We start from the raw sequence: 8,080 nt of genomic DNA on the forward strand, positions 1-8,080 counted from the left end.
AGGTGGCCAAGAAGGCCAACGGCATCCTGGCCTGTGTCAGCAATGGTGTTGTCAGCAGGAGCAGGGAGGGGATCATGCCCCTGTACTCGCCTTTGGTGAGGCCTCACCTTGAGTACTGCATCCAGTTTTGGGCCCCTCACTACAAGAGGGACATTGACGTGCTGGAGAGGGTACAGAGGCAGGCTACCAAGCTGGTAAAGGATTAGGAGCATGTGTCTATGATTCTATGAATAGTTTTCCTTGCAATAGTCTTACATTAGTGACAAGACTAAAAAGTCGAATTCTCCATGAAGTTCTTGGGATAACTGAAGACATAAATCTAAGTTAGGGCAAAGGAGTTTTTCTGTCTTGCAGGGGAACTACTCTAACCGACAGCAGTAAAACCCTTCTTTAAAAGGCTGCTATACACTAGAAAATACTACAGTAAACGCAGGAAGTTTAAACATTCTAACTTCTTGCACTATCAACATAACATCAATCTACTCATATACGAATTCCTCATAGTCTAACCTGTGCTGCGTTGGTCCTCATTTAGCCATTATATCATATTTAAAAAAAAGGTTTCAGGTAAAATTTATTCTCCCAGAAGACTCTTTGCTTCAGGTTCTATCCGACCGGAGAGAAAGGAAAGCAGAGACCAACTTCTGAAAGCAGCAGGGAGATGCTGCCTATAGAACAGAAAATATTCAAGCCTCTGAAGCAGTAAGGGATGTTTTCAGTGATGCAGCAATAATGTAAGCAAAGGGAACAGTATAGGCCAATAATACATGTGCAAGCAGGATGGGGGCAAGGACCCTCTTTTTCAAGGATGAGCTAGACAAGAGGTTAAATTTTCTTTGAAATGTTTTACTTTATATTATTCATCAATTTTGAAGAATTGCGTTATTCCAGTTTAACATCTCAAATTTGAGTACCAGTGTTACTTTCCGAGATTTGTTGGCATTAGGCTCTTTATTTTAAAGTCATATTCAAGAAAACTTGGGGCAATTACATTCAATCCTAGAAGCCTACCTGACACATGTACTGAAGAGGATAATAGAGCATTACTCACTGCTGCTCTCTTCAGTGGGAACACAAGTTTACACTTTTAGCAACCCGACACAGTAACAACCAGAAGCTCCAGATGCATCTGACCCGTGTTTGCATTAAATACATAGCTCACTCACAATCACGCATATTTCTACACTTCTGCCTGAGGATTTAAGAACATGGAAATATAAAAGCCCCAAACACACATGCTTGCAGCAGAAGATAACATTTTTTATAAACAGTGCATAAATCCCTGGTGTTATTTTCAACTGCAAGAGTTGTTTATAAGGCAAGTTCATCACTGTTACAAGCCAAAAACTCATACAAGCTAAAGTATACATATGATTTATTTTTAACAGACCTCTCATATTAAATGTTACTGATTATCAAAAGAAAACACCTTTAATTCTAGACCTATTAATATCTATCAATACTCCATGAAACTGATATATATGCTATCAAAACTCAGCAAAAATCAGCAGGGTTTGCACATACCACCGGCATTTACAGTCATTTCAAGTAAGATGGGTAAAAGTAATTTTAAGTAAGAATAACAACTGTACTTACAAAGGTGAATTCCTTTTCTATACTTCCTACTGTGAAAATATTAACATGTGCAAACTAATTGTAACACAGTGCTAATATCACCTTATGTCAAAGAATTAAGAAAACTAATCCTCACCCTGGCTGCTTGTGAGACTCTCAAAGAGAGTGTTGACAAAAAGGCCAGAGGCAATGATACCAGTATCTGATGAGTAATTTTAGAGTCAGTGAAATGGTGGATAGTAGGAATAAGTAGCCAAATAAAATCGGCAAGTACTATTATTCACTATTCTTATTTTATAATTATTAATGATGATGATGATAAAGGAAATGTTTGCCTTCTGAAGGAAAAAGGCATCATTTAAAGATCATAATTAGCAATTTTGTTATAGAAGACCCCCACGGCCTGTATACTAGCTATAGAACTTCGGTACTTGTCTGTAAGAGGAGGACTGTGAAGAGATCTGCATGTACTTAAGTCATTTTTATTGAAAGCTCTAACAGGTAAGTTGTACTTAAAGCAGAATAGATGTAGCATGCTGCAGACAGGAACCACATGTCTTCCATGAAAGTCAAGTAATCACTTGTCTGCACTTGACCTCCTCACCCAGAGAGTTTAATGTCATTGAAGACAATAACCTAATATAATACATGGATATTTATAATTTTTCTTGTGCCCCTTCCCTCACACTTCTGACAGCCAGGGAACATTTGGACTACACAATAAAACACCATCTCTATCTGCAACTATTTGGAAGACTTGGGAACATCATAAAGCAGGTTTACTTTGTCCTTAAGATTGATGTAGAAACCCTGAAACATTTAAGCAATCCCTCTTTCCCAAAAAGAGGAGGGAGGAAGAGCGAATTAAACTTGTTGAAAGCCATGAAACCTTCCACTTTGTTACAGTGTGCTGTCATTTATGGTTTACATTAAGACAGTGTACTTTATCACTCGAGATTTTACAGTGTTATTTTCCTACCAGCACGCTATTTCTCCATTTCTCTTCAGGTTTAAGATTGCTCAATCACTTTAATATATTTGACACTTCAGTAATAAAATCACTTGAGACCAAGTGATATAATAAGAAACTAGAGTATGCTTTCGGCTTTGAAGATCTGGGCTTAAATTACACTTCAATCAAATTCAACCCCCCAGTGAGCATGGCTTTGTTTTTACCCAGTCACCAAAAAAATACTACATCTGTATTAGCATTTCAGATTTGAAGAAGTACTGCAGTTAAGTAAATCACCTGCCTGCCCCATGCAGTTACATAAAGCAGTATTGGTCCACGCCAAAAGAATTCTTCTTAGAAGATACTAAAACAGAAATTACATTCTCAGTGCTCGAAGAAGGATTTCAAACCTTCCTGGGCTGAACAAGGACAGGATCTCACCAGTGTTCAGTCCTTCAATGCAAGCTAAAACACAAAAGGATTCTTCAAATATTGAGAGCTCCTGAAATATCCTCAAGTGCACCTCATGTCACATATGTGCTCCTATAAACCAAAGGCAGCAAGTCACCTTATGCTCTTCAGGTTCTCCATGGTGTCATTTTTTCTAAGACTACTAAAGAAAGTACTTTTGGCTTCCTCCCACCCCCTGGTCAGCCTCTTCCCTCTTCTACTACTCTTCTCAATTATTGTTTCCTCCTTTTCCTACTGCTGCAAAAACTCCTCCTGCAGATTCACCACCCTGCTGCTACTGTCAAGTCTGCTGCTGAGCAGGAGGAGCGCCAAGCAGTGTTGCATTCATTTCAAACAGATGAAGAGCGTGTTCTTGATGAGATGGAAAATCATGGTTCAGAGGCAGCACAGTGCGTGCACCCTAAGCACAGAGATCTTGAACGGATCAGCAGGGGAGAAGAGAGCACTCCACCAAGCCCACTGCTTGTGAAAACAGCCATGCCTTAGTCTCCGGACCAACAGTCCAGGAGAAGAGTCCAGGGAAAAGCAGGCAATGGTGCTGCACATGTCTGCATGCCTGCAACCTGCAGTGGACCCCTCCCCGGAAACAACACGCAGGAACATCCCCCTGGCCTGCTCCCTGCCATGGCTGGCAGTGGGAACTGCAAAATCAGGGGTCCAGATGGCCCCAGGAGTAACTGTGCGTACTCTTTTCCTGTATGTGTCCTGAGCATGGGACTGTGTTTAGGAGGTTTCAGGCAGAATTAGGGCACTGGTTGCAGAGCTGTGGAAAAGCAGTGTGAGTCTCTGGATTGACTGTGAGAGCTGCTGTGCCTTGAGAGACAATTCCACAGGGCCTGTGAGCTGTCAGGGAAGCTGTGTGGAGAAACAAGCTTCATCAGAGACCACCTGCCCTGTGCCAGCTCTACCTGTGTAGAAAGCACAGTCCTGGAAACATGCAGGCTGTGGAAATCATATACCTCAGCAACACAGCCCTTCTAGGCTTCTGCACAGAAATGCAGCCACGCTCACTCAAATGGAGTGTATAATGGACCTGCCTTGTGATTGTAGCAGTGCTGGTATACTCTTCCACAAATAAGAAAAAACATAAATCAGAATGTTTTATATTTCTTTCTTACACAGCCAGAACAGTTACTGGTATTGCAGTTAGCTGCAGTAATTTCTCCTTCCTTCTTTCAGATGCCAAGAGGTTCTTTGGATTGAGAGCAAGGTGGGGATTTTGGGGAAGGGCCATTTTCCTTCCTGGTTTGGGACATCAGTTGTGGACTGTGTGTCTCCAAGAGTGGCTGGGATGAGATGAGGATTCTTTAACACTTATCAGCTTGTCATGGATTTAATGTTGGATCATAAGTGATGCCATGACATTCACACTGCAGAGGCAATGGGTTCTGGACAATCATTTGCCTCAGAAGGAATTTCTGGTACTTGTGAAGGACAGCCCATAGTGCTCTGCACAACTCCTACAGCACCTGTGTTTCTCTGAAAGGCCACTATTTGGATAACATCCACTTGAAGTGGGTAGAGAAATCAAGAAGCAGTGAGCATGACACTTCCTAAAGGAATCCAGAAGTCAAGGAAGTAGAGATTTGTGAGACAGCTATGTTCAGACAGCTTTGAAGTGAGCTATGGGACATTCGGTTGAAAGGATGAAACTAAACCTAGTCCACAGGAAAATTCATAAACCACATATAGTGGAAATGTCAGGAGCCTCAGCAGTTAATTCAGCATGGCTTGGCTTCACTCAGCTGCCCAAGCTGCACCAAACCATACATTACTGTAGGTATTGCTGACATTGACATGCTGCAGCATGACTTTCTTCAGTCAGGGGAGATCGAGTTCCAGCTGCTTCTTCAGACTTCTGCAGTGTCACTTGGAAGTCTTTTGTGTGAAATGTGAAAAACCCAAGACACCACTCTCTGTAAATTCCTGATTAGTCTCATCTTATAAAGAATACTAATATTGGTATTTTTGAAGAGCTACCCGAGTGACAACGCAGTTAAATCTTTCTAGGACATGCACTGAAGAATGGCATTTGAGATTTAAATAAGATAAGGAAAATCAGCATTAAAAGAACTTGAATACATATTTTTTTATCAAAATAATGTTGCTTTACCAGACAAAGAGGATAACAATGCCAGCCTCAATAGGATTTTCTGTCTGTATTAGTGGGGCTTTTTTCTAAATCAACTCTGAAAAAACTTATCTTGAAATGAAAGCCACTATTTCTAGCTTAGAAGGAACTGTTTATTTTCCAAGGCAGAAGGCAAAGAAAGAAAATGAAGCATGAAGAATGAAAAAGACTTCTAGAAACAGAACAATCTGGTCGATCCTCGGTCATATACAGGAAATACGAGCAGAGCAAAAGAGATATACAAGTAAATCCAAACTGACAATGGCTAATGCAGTTATTTTGGAAGAAGATGCTTTTCGGGTGGATAATCATGGAAAAAAAACCTACTTACAGGAGAAATGACATCCTAGCCCTACAACCTGAAGCCCTTCTTCCTCACCCATGATTTTGTAACATTCAACACTGTCAGAGACTTGGGGAGCTGTTGGTTTTACTAATTCAGTCATGTTACTGCACTCAAATTATTATGGCACTGAATTCAACGTATTAACTGTGCATTGTTACTGAAGAGAATCATGAAGAGAAAACATTCTATTGTTCAAGGTCAAGATGGACAGGGCTTTGAGCAACCTGATCTAATGGAAGGTGTCCCTGACCGTGGCAGAGGGGTTGGAATCAGATGATTGTTAAGGTCTTTTCCAGCCCAAACCATACTATGATCTGTTAAGTGTCAACAATGGCAAATCTCAAATTCTTGAGATTTCTTTTTAGCAAGTATGGCATTCTGCAAAATATATCCACTGATGTAAACAGAAGGGTCGTTTCATCTAACAACCTTAGCCTTAACTTGAAAATGGTAGTGTTTTCCAACCCAATCAGAAAATTTGTTTCTAAAGGAACAGAAGCCATTGCTTCTTATTTCTTCCAGGTATCTTTATATTTTCATAATACTACATAGATTCAATAACATTTCTAACAGAATTTGTCTCCCTCTTACCTTTTCCTGCCATCTCACCACTGGAATTAAAGAATTCCGCAAGGTATACTCAAAACTTTCACCTGCACCCCCATTTCACTGGCTGCAGTCCAACATTGTTATCACCATCTAAAGGCCTGTAACAGGTATCAGTAAAGAAAAAAGTCTGACCAGTACATTCTGGAAACTGCCATGTCTTAAATTTGCCAAAGTCCTCCTTCCTGCATTTGGAAGATTTCATCTGTGACAATATATAATTAACACACTTAAAAAGCAAGTGTATGCACTACGTACAACTCCACTTTAGCTAACCGCAATTCCCACAACTTTCCAAGTGTGAAGACAGTGTAGCTTCACAGAATATCAACACAAACAGACCTTGCCATTATTTACACCAAAAAAGAATTGCTGAAATTGTTCTGAAATCCTTGTATTCCAGTTCTGCCAAAAAAACGCTTCTCACAGGTTGGGCACTAAATATCTACAAGCTTCCAATATTTCTCTCAAGTATTTCTAGTTTAGTGGTGCTTAACTTCAAAATTGCAACATCTTTGTAGCTCTTAGATCTCAACAGCAGTGCAGTTAGTAAAAAGGACAGGGATAACTTGAAAACAACAGCCCTCCTGAGTACATAGCTCAAGCTATCCCACTCTCCCTAAGGAGTGTCCATATCTCCAAGCAAGCAACTATGTCATTTTTTTTCAACTGTACCATGAGTTTGATCTTGGAGCTACTGATCCAACTTGCTACAAAACTCTGCAGCTTCCCATCTTGTGATCCCCAGTTATCCTACATAACTTATGGTGAATCCTTCTATAAACTCCACTTTTATTTCTAAAAGCCAGAAAGAATTCCACCACTTCAAATGCTGATGTCTTGCAGAGACACTTTGAACAGGTGGCTTCTCTGCAAACGCATCCTCATTACACTGTCAGCTTACTGGTCAGACGGACTACTAAACATCTGTTGGATGTGGACTCACCTAACAGCAGTCTGAACACAGATATGTGCTGTCGGGCTATTTGAAATTGGAAGAGGAACTCGGGAAACAAAGCAAAAGGCTTCCCTTCCTGCCAAAAGGTTCATCAGCTTCGGTTGTATGTTTGATCTGCACTCCTGCTGATCTGTAACGAAGCATCCGGAGCACTGAAAGTCTATTTCAAAATGACAAGATACAGAACTTTCAGCTTACACTGAGCAGACTGAGAACACAGTGACAAGCAGTGATTGAGGGCTGCGAGGCAAACATCATCACCCATGCTCCACAGTGGTTTTGGAAGGCCTTTTCTTAGAAGTCTCTCCTGGCACCTAAAAGATCCATGACACCTCCTTTTTCAGGATATCTCTTTGCGAATACTGTTCATCTGCTGTCCAGTAGTTACCAGGTAAAACGAGTTAAAATGATTCCACAAGTGCGGACTAGAAAGCTTCAACAGACAAGATACTAATCTTAAATCCTGCCTTTCACTTATGTTCCCCTCTGATTAAGAAGAAGCGCAAACTGTAGAGAATTCCAAACCAGTATTTAGATAGGACTCAGCTACCAGGAAGACTGTAATGAACTTCTGAATGAGTTCTGCTACATATCCAGAGAAAACTTAAACCAGCTTTTCCATTTGGTTTGGTGATGTTGCTGAAGGAGGAAACGTGGAGGAAAAGATGTGTGTGTCAACTAGCAGAATCTTCTCATTCTGTACAAATCTGACATGTCCTAAAAACGTTTAATATGCTTCTAGAGAATACAGAGACACAAACTAAGGAGACTTAACATCAACATCAAGCTTGAAAAGCAAATCAAAGGCTACTTTTCAAGTGATTTTCAGAGAAAATTTCTACAGAGAGTCGCCTTATGACAATTTACAGTAAAATGCCGTATTACTTCCTTAAAATAAAACAAGTATATTTTTTATGTGTATACATATGTATAAGTTTTCATATACACATATATTTTTTGTGTATACATTATGTGTATATTCTATTTCTATACGGTACATAACACAAAATTATATATATAATAATTTTAATATATATTATA

The sequence above is a fragment of the Apaloderma vittatum genome, unplaced genomic scaffold, assembly GCF_000703405.1.
Source record: "Apaloderma vittatum isolate BGI_N311 unplaced genomic scaffold, ASM70340v1 scaffold3528, whole genome shotgun sequence".
In the NCBI taxonomy this organism is placed as follows: domain Eukaryota; kingdom Metazoa; phylum Chordata; class Aves; order Trogoniformes; family Trogonidae; genus Apaloderma; species Apaloderma vittatum.